This window comes from Acanthochromis polyacanthus, chromosome 1 (assembly GCF_021347895.1).
Source record: "Acanthochromis polyacanthus isolate Apoly-LR-REF ecotype Palm Island chromosome 1, KAUST_Apoly_ChrSc, whole genome shotgun sequence".
NCBI lineage: Eukaryota > Metazoa > Chordata > Actinopteri > Pomacentridae > Acanthochromis > Acanthochromis polyacanthus.
In genome coordinates, this window is record NC_067113.1 from 33,730,373 (window position 1) to 33,744,182 (window position 13,810).

A 13,810-nucleotide genomic window follows, 5' to 3' on the forward strand; every position below is an offset into this window, starting at 1 on the left:
GTTTGTACTTTATGAGAAACTACGCATTAAAACCAGAGTAACCACGTATGAGGCTTTAATGTGCAGACATGAGGGTTACAAACACTAAGATGGTAAAAACTGAAGGTTTTTTGACGGTAAACCAGAAATATTAGGACAACCATCACAACAGTCATAAGTAATTTACCGATTCTTGTGGTTACAGTCAGGATTTGGACAAACAAAGTGCAGCAAAGTCAGAAGGAGCCTAAATTAAATCACCTCAACACAGTTTTTCAGGTGCTTAGATTCAGTTCTGCGTTGGGTTTAGGACGTTTTGTTCTTGTTGTGGTTGAAGAATCAAACGGTTTTGTTCTGCAGAATGAATGACGGCTATAATAATGTCGCTAGCTTGCTGTTAGGCCCTGCTATGGAAAGATCTCTGGAATAAAACCCTGAAAATGTCAGTTTTGAGGCATAAAACTGAAAAAAAGACGACATTCAGAACTGAACAGCACCAAAGCGAGGTGAGTATTTTTGGTCGACGGCAGACAGGATTCGTCCTCGTTACCAGAAAATCTAAAAAAAAAACCTGCTGGGTTTGACCCCTACGGCGAGAGAGGAGGATAAAAAAACTCCTGGTGCTGCATCCGCCTTTCAGTCGAGCATCTGTTGTTTGCATTGGGAATTATTTAACGGTTCGAGGCCCCAAACATAATTAAATATGGATTCATTTGCTCTCGGTGATGTTCATCTGCAGGTAGAAGTTTTAACGAAGGGAGGGAACGCCAAGATCACCTGATTAAAAGATCTCAACTGTTTCTGCAGCAAATTAAATATTTATTGTAGAGTTTAACAGAAGGACCTTTTAAAGACGGCGCTCGTACAGCAGCTGTTGCTTTTAAGAGGTTCTGTTTAATCTGCTCACAAGGTGGTGGAAATAAAGCAATAAGTTGGTGCGGTGATGATGAAAAATGCTGGATGGTAGTTAGGTAAACTCTGCTAAAGTTACAGAACAAAAAGACATAATCAGATTATGGATGTATTTGGTAAAAAAAGGGGATTACAAGCAGGATTACGGCTCAAACATACAGTTTTAAATAGGCTTAATGACCATTTAGCGCCATAGCACGGTTGCCAAATCTCATTTTTTCTGTCCGTCTGCTCAAACAAATAAACAAAGCCAACGTCGGACTGCTTCTCTGGGAATTTTAGGTCTATTACAAACTGAAACATCCAAAAAATTTAACTTTACCTAATGAAAGAAGAGTCTAACAGGTCAGATTTGTGTTTTTCTGTGTAAAATCAACCATGTTTGACTTCCTCAGAATCAGCTGATTCTTTATCTACAGTATATTTAGTATATTTAATGAGTTCTACATGCGTCAGAAAGAGACAAAACTGTCCCAAAGACACGTAAAACCATCAAAATCTCACACTACACTGTAAAAACGAGACACAAAACAGGAAAAACAAGATATAAAATGTCAAAAACGCAAAAAAAAAATGAGACGTGGAAAATGACAAAAAATAACAAAAATGACTAAGGAGAAAAAATTGTCCCAAAGACTCACAAAGCAACACAAAACTGACACAAAATAACAGAAGGGAGACAAACAATGACAAAGTAGAGCACAAAACAGAAAAAACTAAACACAAAATCAGTTTGGTTTTAGTTCATTTTCTTCTTTTTCCAGCTTTGAGCATCAGTATTATGGGATGTATCATAGTTTCATGTCAGAAAGGGACATAAAACATTCAAAATTTAGCTCAAATTTAGCTGGTAGTTTTATGTCTGTTTTTTGTTTTGTCTTTGAGACCATTTTTTTCTCATCGTTGGCAATTTTTTAGCTGTTTTTGCCATTTTACATCTCTCGTTTTCTTGTTTTGTGACATTTTGTTTTTTGTTTTTCTTGCTTTGTCCGTTTTTTGGGGTTTTTTGCTCATATTTGTCATTTTCTTGTCTCCTTTACGTAATTTTGCTTCATTTTTGTGTAGTTTTGTGGTCATTTTGTGGGTTTTTTTCCTGCCATTTTGCATCTCTCTTTTCCCATTTTTAGACTTTCTGTCTCTTGTTTTTCTCGTCTTGTGTCTTGTTTTTGTAGTTTAATGTGAGATTTTGATTGTTTTACATGTCTTTGGTAATTCAGATGGATATAAAACTGATCTGGTGTCCGTTTTTAGCAGAACTCATGAGTTTTTCCTCCTAAATGTCCTGGTTCTGTCTGCTGGACTGATGAAGTTCTGAGGCTCAGAATTGATGGAAAAAGTCCATTAAAAAGTGATAAATCTGGACCCACCTCTACGTACTCAAAGTTGTTTTTTTTTTTGTTGCTTCTCGGCTGCTGTTGGATGTTTTTTTGGGGGGTTTTATTCGCCTTGGACGGATCCTCGGCGAGCCTCTCAGACCACTTTAATGGGTTTTTCTGCAGAAGAGCTGAGCGGTTTTTCTCACTTTGCTTGGCGTTTGGGGGGTAAATTGGTTTCCTCTGCTCTGTTTTTAAACCTCTTTGGGTTAATGTTGGTTTTAGGGACCATCCAGGAGGTTTATGGGCTCCTATAGAGGCAGCTGTGCAGCGATTAGGAGGACGTATCCCCCCCTCCAACGCTCTGTGCTTCGCTTTGCTGCAGTCATCTGGTTGCACTTTGCTCGGCCTTCGTAAACGCTGCAGAAAGCTCCGCGATAATTCATCGTGTTTGGTCTCCAGCCCACCGAGGAGCTGATAAGTCGGCTGTTTATGGCAGCCGGGAGTCTCTCTTAGCGGCAGTTTCTTTTCAAATAAATCAAATAAAACGTATTTATGAAACGGACTTTGTTACTTTGGACCAATTTGGAGTCATTTTGGGCAAATTTGTGTTACTTTGGGCCAGTTTCAAGTTATTTTTTTTATTTTAGACTGAGGGAAAAATCAAAGCTACTGGATCAGTAAAACAAATGCAGCACGGCTCAGAAACAGAGAACAGAGGAGGAAGTAGTTGGAAGATACATTCAGCATGGAGAAACAGATGATGAGCAGAGTAGAGAGGAAAGGTTTGTAGAGGCTGGAAACATGGAAATAGTTAAATATCTGTAGTGTACAAAATGATCCGAAACTTACACAAATCTAGAAAATGAGACGCAGAATGTCAAAAAAACGACACAACTGAGACACAAAGCAACAAAAAAACGAGACAAAACCACAAAAATGAGACGCAAAACGACAAAAACGAGACTGAAAGTGACACAGATGAGATGAAACGCAAGACAAATGTGGCACGGCTCAGAAACAGTGAACAGAGGAGGAAGTAGTTGGAGATACATTCAGCATGGAGAAACATCTTTCTACAGATGATGAGCAGACACACAAAACCGGACTTAAAATTCTCCAGAATGACTCAAATATTATAATTCTGAACAAATTTTAAGTCATTTTAAACAAGTTTCAAGCAATTTTGAACATGTTTTCAGTCATTTCAAACATTTTTTTGTTGCTTTGGTCCAATTGTGAGTGCATTTTGGACAATTTTATGTTACTTTGGGAGAAACTGAGAGAAAAATCATAGCTATTAGATCAGTAAAATAAATGCGGCATGGCTCAAACAGTGAACAGAGGAGAAAGTTGTTGAAGATACATTCAGCATGGAGAAACATCTTTCTACAGATGATGAGCAGACACACAAAACTGGACTTAAAATTCTCCAAAATCATTCAAATTGTCCAGAATGCCTCAAATATTATAATTCTGAACGAATTTTGGGTCGTTTTAAACAAATTTCAAGCAATTTTGAACATGTTTTCAGTCATTTCAAACATTTTTTTGTTGCTTTGGTCCAATTGTGAGTGCATTTTGGACAATTTTATGTTACTTTGGGAGAAACTGAGAGAAAAATCAAAGCTACTGGATCAATAAATAAAGTCAGCATGGCTCAGAAACAGTGAACAGAGGAGCAAGATGTTGGAGATGCATTCAGCATGGAGAAACATCTTTCTACAGGTGAACTGAGTAAAGAGAAAATGTTTGTAGTGGCTGTAAAAAGTAGTGAAGTATCTGCAGTGTTTCGAGTCACTAGTTTTCTTGGAAGCATATTTTCTGGTTCTTTCCTCTTCTGTGACAATAAACTGAATATCTTTGGGTTGTGGATGAAACAAAATCATGTTCGATTTGGAGGAAAACGGACCTTTTTCAACTTTTTTTGACATTTATCAACCAAACATGACCCGATAAATCTCTGATATAAATAAATTAATTAGTTGCAGGCTTTTGAAATTGGCAGTCATGTTGAAAAGAGAATAAAAATGTAAAATAATAGATGATAAAAGCCATAAATAAAGCACCACGGATGAATAATAAATATATAAAAACAATGGACGAATTAAAAGTTAAAGTCGAGGAAAGCAAAAAATAAACCAAGAACTTTAAAGAACAAATTAATGTTTAAAGGAGCTTTAAAAGATGCAGCTGTGTTTTTTTTAAATGAGAAATAAATCAGCGGATAAAGATATCGTCATATCTTCAACTGTTTTCTGACATTTAATAAACCAAACAATTAATCGATTAATTGAAGAGATCAGTCGACAGTGGAAGTTATGATGAAAACACCACATTTAATGATTAATTTGAGCGTGATTACTTTGTTAAAGCGCCTTTTTACGACTGCATTCTTTATGAAATTGAGAAAATTAACCTTCTGCTGCCCGACTGTGGATGTCAGGATAAAATGGGGAACAAACAAGACTGAAAAACTGCAATAAATAAGAAAAATTACTGGAAAACAGCCCTCATAAAACCTCCTGATGCTGCAGTAACATCCTCGGCTGGAGAACAAACCGACGCTCGCTCGTCCTCTGACAACATGATTGATGACACAGATTACGACGCATCACAGGCTTCCCGTTTAGGCGGCGGTAACGTGACGCCGCATCGATCGGGAGGTCTGGGGGTCGGAGGGCGTCGTCGGCTCGGTTCAGCCGCTGGTGGATCCGCGGCGTTTTGCTCGAGGGCACTTCAGCGTTTCTGTCTGATGAGGCTGAAGAGTCTCATTCATCCTCGACACAAAGCTCAAGGACGGAGAGTCTGGATGGGAAAATAAAGACGAGCTTTTGGAGAGAATCCTCGACACCTCGAACACACTGAGGGATGAATTACAGCAGATTGGTCTTTGTTCTTTATCTGGATCATCAGAGGCTTCCATAAAGTGTCTTTATTTGGTCTCACGGATAGAAATGATCCTCTCAACCCCAAAACGAGACGGTGAATTAGTTCTATATAAATATAAAAAAAGGAAAATCGTCAAACTTTTAGAGTTTATCAGAAACAGAAACTGTTAAAGCTGTTGTCGGAAAATACATTCAGCATGGTGAAACATGTTTGAACAGATGATAAGAGACTCAAAACTGTACCTAAAATTCTCCAAAATTACTCAAATTGTCCATAATAACTCAAATATTATGATTCTTAACAGATTTTTGGGTGATTTCAAACAAGTTTCAAATCATTCTGAATATTTTTGTTGTTGCTTTGAACCCATTTTGAGCAAGTTTATACTATTCTATGTTACTTTGGGTTATTTTTTTAATTTAGAAAGAGAAAAATCAAAGCTACTGGATAAATAAATAAATGCAGCACGACTCAGAAATGGTGAACAGAGGAGCACGATGTTGGAGATGCATTCATCGTGGTGAAACATCTTCCTACAGACGATGAGCAGAGAGTCAGAATTGTCCACTAGGACTCAAATATTGTCATTTTAAACATGTTTTAAGTAATTTTCAACTGTTTTTTCTGTCATTTTTGACATTCTCTGTTACTTTGGACCAATCTTGTGTATATTTGGGCAAGTTTCAAGTTATTTTAAACTATTTTGGGCTGAGAGGAAAATCAAAGATGCTGGATCAATAAATAAATGCAGCACGGCTCAGAAAGTGTGAACAGAGGAGCATGTAGTTGGAGATACACACGTGGACAAAATTGTTGGTACCCCTCAGTTAAAGAAGGAAAAACCCACAATTCTCACTGAAATCACTTGAAACTCACAAAAGTAACAATAAATAAAAATTTATTGAAAATTAAATAATCAAAATCAGCCATCACTTTTGAATTGTTGATTAACATAATTTTTAAAAAAAAACAAACTAATGAAATAGGGCTGGACAAAAATGATGGTACCCATAACTTAATATTTTGTTGCACAACCTTTTGAGGCAATCACTGCAATTAAACGATTTCTGTATTTGTCAATGAGCGTTCTGCAGCTGTCAACAGGTATTTTGGCCCACTCCTCATGAGCAAACAGCTCCAGTTGTCTCAGGTTTGATGGGTGTCTTCTCCAAATGGCATGTTTCAGCTCCTTCCACATATGTTCAATGGGATTCAGATCTGGGCTCATAGAAGGCCACTTTAGAATAGTCCAACGCTTTTCTCTCAGCCATTCTTGGGTGTTTTTGGCTGTGTGTTTTGGATCGTTGTCCTGTTGGAAGACCCATGACCTGCGACTGAGACCAAGCTTTCTGACACTAGGCAGCACATTTCTCTCCAGAATGCCTTGATAGTCTTCAGATTTCATCGTACCTTGCACACTTTCAAGACACCCTGTGCCAGATGCAGCAAAGCAGCCCCAAAACATTACTGAGCCTCCTCCATGTTTCACCGTAGGGACAGTGTTCTTTTCTTCGTATGCTTGGTTTTTGAGTCTATGAACATAGAGTTGATGTGCCTTACCAAAAAGCTCCAGTTTGGTCTCATCTGTCCAAAGGACATTCTCCCAGAAGCTTTGTGGCTTGTCAACATGCATTTTTGCAAATTCCACTCTCGCTTTTTTATGAGTTTTTTTCAGCAGTGGTGTCCTCCTTGGTCGTCTCCCATGAAGTCCACTTTGGCTCAAACAACGACGAATGGTGCGATCTGACACTGATGTACCTTGGCCTTGGAGTTCACCTTTAATTTCTTTGGAGGTTGCTCTGGGCTCTTTGGATACAATTCCAACGATCCGTCTCTTCAATTTGTCATCAATTTTCCTCTTGCGGCCACGTCCAGGGAGGTTGGCTACTGTCCCGTGGGTCTTGAACTTCTGAATAATATGAGCCACTGTTGTCACAGGAACTTCAAGCTGTTTAGAGATGGTCTTATAGCCTTTACCTTTAAGATGTTTGTCTATCATTTTTTTCGGATGTCCTGGGACAATTCTCTCCTTCGCTTTCTGTTGTCCATGTTCAGTGTGGTACACACCTTTTCACCAAACAGCAGGGTGACTACTTGTCTCCCTTTAAATAGGCAGACTGACTGATTATGAGTTTGGAAACACCTGTGATGTCAATTAAATGACACACCTGAGTTAATCATGTCACTCTGGTCAAATAGTTTTCAATCTTTTATAGAGGTACCATCATTTTTGTCCAGGCCTGTTTCATTAGTTAGTTTTTTAAAATAATTATGTTAATCAACAATTCAAAAGTGATGGCTGTTTTTGATTATTTAATTTTCAATAAATTTTTATTTATTGTTACTTTTGTGAGTTTCAAGTGATTTCAGTGAGAATTGTGGGTTTTTCCTTCTTTAACTGAGGGGTACCAACAATTTTGTCCACGTGTGTACATTCAGCATGGAGAAACATCTTTCTAGTTGATGTGCACAGTTGTGAGAAAAACTGAGTATGCAGAGGATTGTTTTCCCTACTAATAGCATTCTAACTGTGAGTTCTTTCTCCTTCTTCATGGCTGTTCTGTTTCCACAGAGCTGCAGGACTTTATATTGCAGTGAAAAATGAGTAAACTGCAGAAAAAAATGTGGCAGGACCAACTGTTTGGGGTTCAGAGGGTTTGAAACAAACATCAATTTCAGATATGACAAGAAAAGTCAAAACAGTCCGAATATAAAGGCGGAGATGAATCACTTTGTGGTCACAATAAAAAACAAAAAACAGGAAAGAAAAGCTGCTTTCATTACGTCTGATGGGTGGTGATAGTCTGAGGAGGCAAACTAAAAGCTGCGGATGCTTTGACCTCGGTGTTTATCGTGACAGAAGTTTGCTGTGATTGTGCTGAAGGCTGCTGGATTTGAGCCGCTCCAGTTGGCTAATGGCTGCTGTCAGAATATCAGATCTGCTGTTTGGGGAGTCGGCATGAATGAAAGAACATCTCCGGTTTCATGATCTCCTTGAAGAGGGGCTTCACCGACACGAGCCCCGTCTTTGGGTTTTTAAGAATGGACGCTCTTTCCTGGAGATTTTATAAAAGGTCTCGTCAATGAATCATTGATGGAGTCGCCGGTTTGAATCATTCATCTCGCGCTTTCTTTCTTTTCCTGAATGGAGACCGGCTCCGTCCACTTACCCAGATATCGCTGAACTCTGCACTTTGTCGCGCTGAATGCACAACAATGTTTTGTTTTTTTTCCCCTCTAGTTTCTACCCCATTAGGAGGAAGTGAATCCTCCCCGGCAACACGGCCATAACCTCCCATTCTCTGCTAGCATGTTAGCTGCAGCGCTGGAATGGGGAAAAAAATTAAAGCAAAAGACAAAAAGTGATCTCAAACCGTCGAGAGCAGAATGGTTTCTTTCAGGCCGGCGGTCGAGGAGCGGACCGTTGCTCGGCCCTGAAAAGGTTGTTGTGCTGGTTATTGAAAAAGGGGAGAGGCCTGGTGTTGGGGAGACCCGGCAAAGTCCAGGAGGAGGCTGCTGACAGTGCAGCCATTGTGCGTTGTTTCGAGGCCTCGCCGAGGGGCCACACTGATTCTTTGTGCTGCTCCGGACTCCCTCCCTCCGCCGGTTCCTCCTCCAGGCTCGAGGGTTTGCTCTTGTAGATCCTCCTCTCGCTTTTTCTCCTGCTTTATTATTTTCTTCTCCTACGTGGCTCTTTGCAGGATTGTTTTGGTGCTCAGACATCACGGATATTGATATTAAAGCGCCAACAATATTGTTTGTGCAAATGTTGTTGTGTGTTGGTAGGTGTAATAAGCTACGGCTTCGGCCTGCACGTTTCATTCAGTTTATTATTGTTGTAGGTGTGCTTCTGTTGCAGGTTATATTATTCCAGTGCCACGGTGGAGCCGAGGTGGAGAAATGTTCAGGGTTTTGTTTGTTGTCAGCAGGAATATGCAAAAGCTAGCAGGCTGAGCGTAATGAACCTTTGTTGTGGTTTTCTAGTCTCGGATATCGTTTTATTGAACTAAAATAAAGATTACACTCAGCTCCAGTGTGAAGCTGTTTTTCAAGAACATGTTTTTATGCACATTTCGAGGTACGGTGTCATGAAAGGGTAAAAGAAACCTCGAAATTCAAAAGCACTTCCTCGTGTCTGCGAAGACGTTCTCGCTGGAGGTGATTTTTTTTTTTAAAGACTTTTTCTAAAAAGGCTTGTAGCTGAGGTGGAGGGAAATGCAAAAAAAACAGGTTGAGTTTAGTGAATCTTCTTGCATGGGCTGCTGAAGAAGGAACTTTTGAGATGTTGGTGCAGATCTGAACAACTCTTTAAAACTGCGAGATACAATGAAATCTTTGGAGTCTTGAAGTATTAGATGTTGTTTTCCTGAACTTAAAGATCAAAATAATCATTGAAGATTTTTGGTGGTCAGGAAAGAGCAATAGCCAATATTTGGAACAACATTTTATGTATTAAAAGCACGTGATATCATGGAACCTTATCATTTTTGTTGATCATTCTAAACAAATATGCACAATAGAAATAGGAATGATCACAGCGTCGTGTGACACTACGATGTTCTCCGTTGTTTTCTGTGAAATCGATGAAGATCGATCTCTTTGTCTACACCTGTTGTTCATCTCAGTTTTTCTTACTCTTTTTGTCACTTTTATAGTTCACTAAAGTTCCTATCTTGAGGCAATATTGGTTACCGTTTTCCAGACTGCGCTTCAGTTTAATCTGTCATCACCTTCTAACTTAGCCGCTAGCCGTTAGCGTAGCTTTCGCCACTGTGAGAACAGCTGATGTCCTGATTTGTAGATACGTTTGTGCGAATTGTTCTGTTTTTGCAGGACGTCTGTGAGTTAGAACAGATTGTTAAAGTTAATCTTACTTTCGAGAGATATTTTGGTGCTCCAGATAGCGCTAGCCTAGCATTAGCAAAATAACTTCAAGCTGCACCGACATCAGCCAGGTATGTTTGTGTGTGATTGTGGCATTTATTATTCTTCTACCACACCATCCAAACACAGTTCAGCTGGTTTATCTGAGTTGTTAAAGTCTGTAGATGTGCTCATCTGTCTCTCTGTGTAAACAATGGCTTTCTTTGTTTGTTGTATATTATTGGTAACCTTTCTCAATCAGATAGCGCTATAGGGGGACATTTCTGAGACCACAGTCGCTGCATAAGAGTCAAATTAGCATAGTTAATTCAGTTTATTAGTAATCAAATTATAAAATATCATCCCTGGTAAGTTTAGTCCATCCCTGAAGTCTTTGTAGGTTTAAATTTGTTTCTGTTATTCTACACCTAAAAGCAGTCAGATATTCTTCACTACCTCCCCCTCTATGTCCTTACTCTTTCCATTTATACCTTTTACCCCTACTACCTCTCTTTATTTAACCTCCATTGTGTCCTGATCGCTCTGGTTGTTTCCATTTCCTCTCGCTTTTCTGTCCGGTCTTGTTTCTCCTCTAACTTTCTTTCCGTCAACTTCATCCCACTTTTCGTCCTTTTTTATTTCCTCCCTCCGCCGACCTCCTTCTTCTTCTTCCTCCTCCGCCTGTCCTCTATTCTGTCGCCTACTTTTCTAATCCTCGCAGTTAAGAGCCTTCAGCAGCAGCTTCAGGCCTGTTGTATCGCTCTGCTCCATCAGGTCCGCTCTCGCTTTGGGCTTTCGCAACTCGTTAACGAGTGCTTTGTCTTTCTTTCTGCTCTTTCTGTCGTTTTTTCCTTCCCTGCTTTGCCACTTTCATCTCCGTCTCTTCATCTCTCTGCAGAAGTGTTTGCTCTTTACCAAACATGCTGTAAATTCGCCTCGCTTCAGTCGGAAGGGTTTGGATGGTGGGACGTGAAAATGAGCAGCGACGACGGTTTGCGATGAGAGCACTTTGAGTCAACAGGAAGCAGCAGAGGTGAAACACTCCGCTGACATCTTCCTCGTTATTGTTTTTAGACCTTAAAATGTTTTCTACTTTTTTTTGTAGATAACAGGAAGTGACAAGATTTTCATGTAATGTCAGAAATATCTGTTGGTCCTCCTTTCTTTGCAGTCTTTAGAGGTTGGCAGATATGTGGTCCAATGATCTCGTGTTTGTCAGGAACCAGAACATTTGTCCGAGCACAAGAGCCACCGCTGTAGAACCTCTTTAAGAGCTGATTTCAGGGGAGAAGTATCTACTCCGGGGTTGTAGTCTTTCTTTTAAGGTATTCCTCGAAAAAAAGAAGTGCTGCAGGTCTTGGTTAAACTCAAAAAAGAAAAACTGCTGATTGGTAAAAACTTAGAGAAGACCAGTGCTGATTGGTTAAAGCTTGGAAAAGATAAGTTACTTGATTAACTTTGGAGAAGAGAAACGCTGGTTGGTTAAAATTTTTACTCATTACTGGCTTTGGCACAGATATGCTAATATCAAATAAAACAAGTTAATATCAGCTTTTTATTCGTGCTAATTCTAAATTTCTACATGCGGCACTAACATTTTGAAGACGGATCAAATTTTCGTTACGTTAAAATTAAACAGCAGAAACCAGCTGTTCCTTAAATCAGGCTTTTCTATGTGAACCAAAGTAAGTTGTTGGGGAATCCGTTTTTTTTTTTTAATTACAGCAAATTGTGGTGTTCTGACAGTACAGCCGATTTCTTACGGAAAAATAAACACAAAATATTGAATTTGCTCTTTATTGCAATGATTCAAAAGATGGATTTGCCTGGTTTCGGGTTCGACTTCTGTTTAGTATTGAGCACATATTTACGTCATACAAGTTGGGTTTCCATTACAGTTTTTCGCAAAATGAAAGCGATATTTCTAAAATTTCGACAAAGTATATTTGCGCTTTGAACGCGTTTCCATTGAAGGTTGTTCTGGGCAGAAGCATCGTAACTCTCGTAAAATATCATCCCACGAGATTTCACTGCAGGAAGATGGACGCCCAAAACCTGTTTCTATCTCCTTCTAACACTCTGCATTCCTCTGCTGTTTGCTGTCTAGTATGGCAGTGATGTTTTTCTCAAGAATAATGGCAAGAAAAGTCTCGGTCTCCTCTTCTGTCCACACGTACCGCGCCATGTTTACTCCGAGAGAACTGGTCACGTGACCAGGTACGTCACGTCCGGTGACGTATAATTGAGGAAAGTGTTTCCATTGCGCTTTTGCGATATTTCTCAATATTGAAACGTCTGAAAAACCACCTCATGAGAGCGTAAAAACTTCTTAGCGATATTTTAGTCCTTTTTCGAAATTCAGGTGTTTCCATTACCAGTTTTTTATTGCACGATTTACATTTTGCGCATATCTAAGGGTAATGGAAACGCAGCTACAGTCTCCCACCGTCGTCGTTCTGACATTTCCACATTGCACAAAATCTCCCCAACATATATATGAAAGGTTGTCTTTACTACCTGCATTTTATACCCTGATATATGTAAAAATATAAGAATTTAATAACTCGAAATTTATTTTCTCCTTGATTTAAAGGTCGTTATCAGAAATCTGTAAGTATTATCACATCAAGTGATGGCAGATCTTAATAGCTGACACCGTTCTGGAAAAATCAAGATATAACGTGTACAGTTAGCGCTCATAATCACCGAGATAAGAGCTTAAAAGCAAAGGCGGTGAAATTACCCTGAAAATAGCTGAGGGCTCACAGGGTTAATCGTCTCTGTGTGGAAATGCAAATCACCAAACGCTTGAGGAACTTTTTTTTCTTCTTCTTGGGGAAGCTCAGATTATAATTCTTGGGAAATTAAAGCTCCTGGAACATTTGACGGCGCATATATTGTCTGTTTTTTTGTGTATTTTTGGACTCGAGGTGTCCCTGTGTCAGTTTAGTGCTTCTTCCTCATGTGATCTCTGCAGCGTCGGCCTCGGCTGCTTCTTTTTTCTTTTTTCCTCTGTTGGCTCGCTTCCCTCTGTTATCTTGTCGTTGCCCGTTTCGTCCACCCCACCCACACGGTTTCCTCCCTCGCTCTGGATCCCCACCAGCCTGGCTGCACTCGCTGTTCTGGTCAGTCTTTAGGTTCAAATGTACCATGCACTCCTCCACGTCTCCTCCCAGCCCCCCTCCACCTCCCTCAACCAGATGCCAAACAGACCCTCCCTGTTCCCTCCATCCCCACTGGAGGATGGAAAAGCAGTCTTCCAGAAATAGCCCAGATAATTGCCCTCCAGTGATGTTTTTTCCCCCCACTCAGTCACTCTTAACACTTCCTGCTCTTTGCCCATTCAAAGCCTTTGTAGAAAACTTGTCTGATTCCAGAGCTTTTTTGGAGGAGAGAAAAAAGAGAATTCCTGACTGCATTTTTCTCCTCAAAGGGAGCGTAGCCGGGACAACCATTTTGGTCTGTGTTGGTTTTCCAGAAATGTAAATCTGAGCCGCAGATTTGGGAGGAAAAAAAACGGAAAACTCAGCAGTTTTCGAGCCAGATGTTGCTGCTGCCGCTGAAGTGGAAGGGCGAGAAGCGAGGAAATGCTTCCCATTTCAGGTTTTTTTGGGGGGTTTTTTGTGAGCAGGTGTCACGAGAAAGTCGAAAAAGAGAAACAGGAAAAAGTGACTTTGCAGCAGGAGTTAAAGCTCCAGCAGCTCAGGAGGGGGAAAGACGAGCTCAGACTCTGGATCGCAGTTTCCTGCCCGACACACTCGATCGCAGAGGATGTTTTCCCAGTAAAGCGACCAGCTGTGTTAGTGGAGGGGGTGTAATTTGTCTGTGGTTTGCTGCCCCTCCCTGTCAGC

General features: G+C 40.1%; 1 protein-coding gene across 2 annotated transcripts in view; it reads left to right on the forward strand.

Annotated features, from left to right (window-relative positions):
* brf1a (BRF1 RNA polymerase III transcription initiation factor subunit a) overlaps positions 1–13,810 on the forward strand; it is a 129,006-nt gene that overhangs the window by 77,191 nt on the left and 38,005 nt on the right. The gene's annotated exons all lie outside the window — the stretch shown is intronic.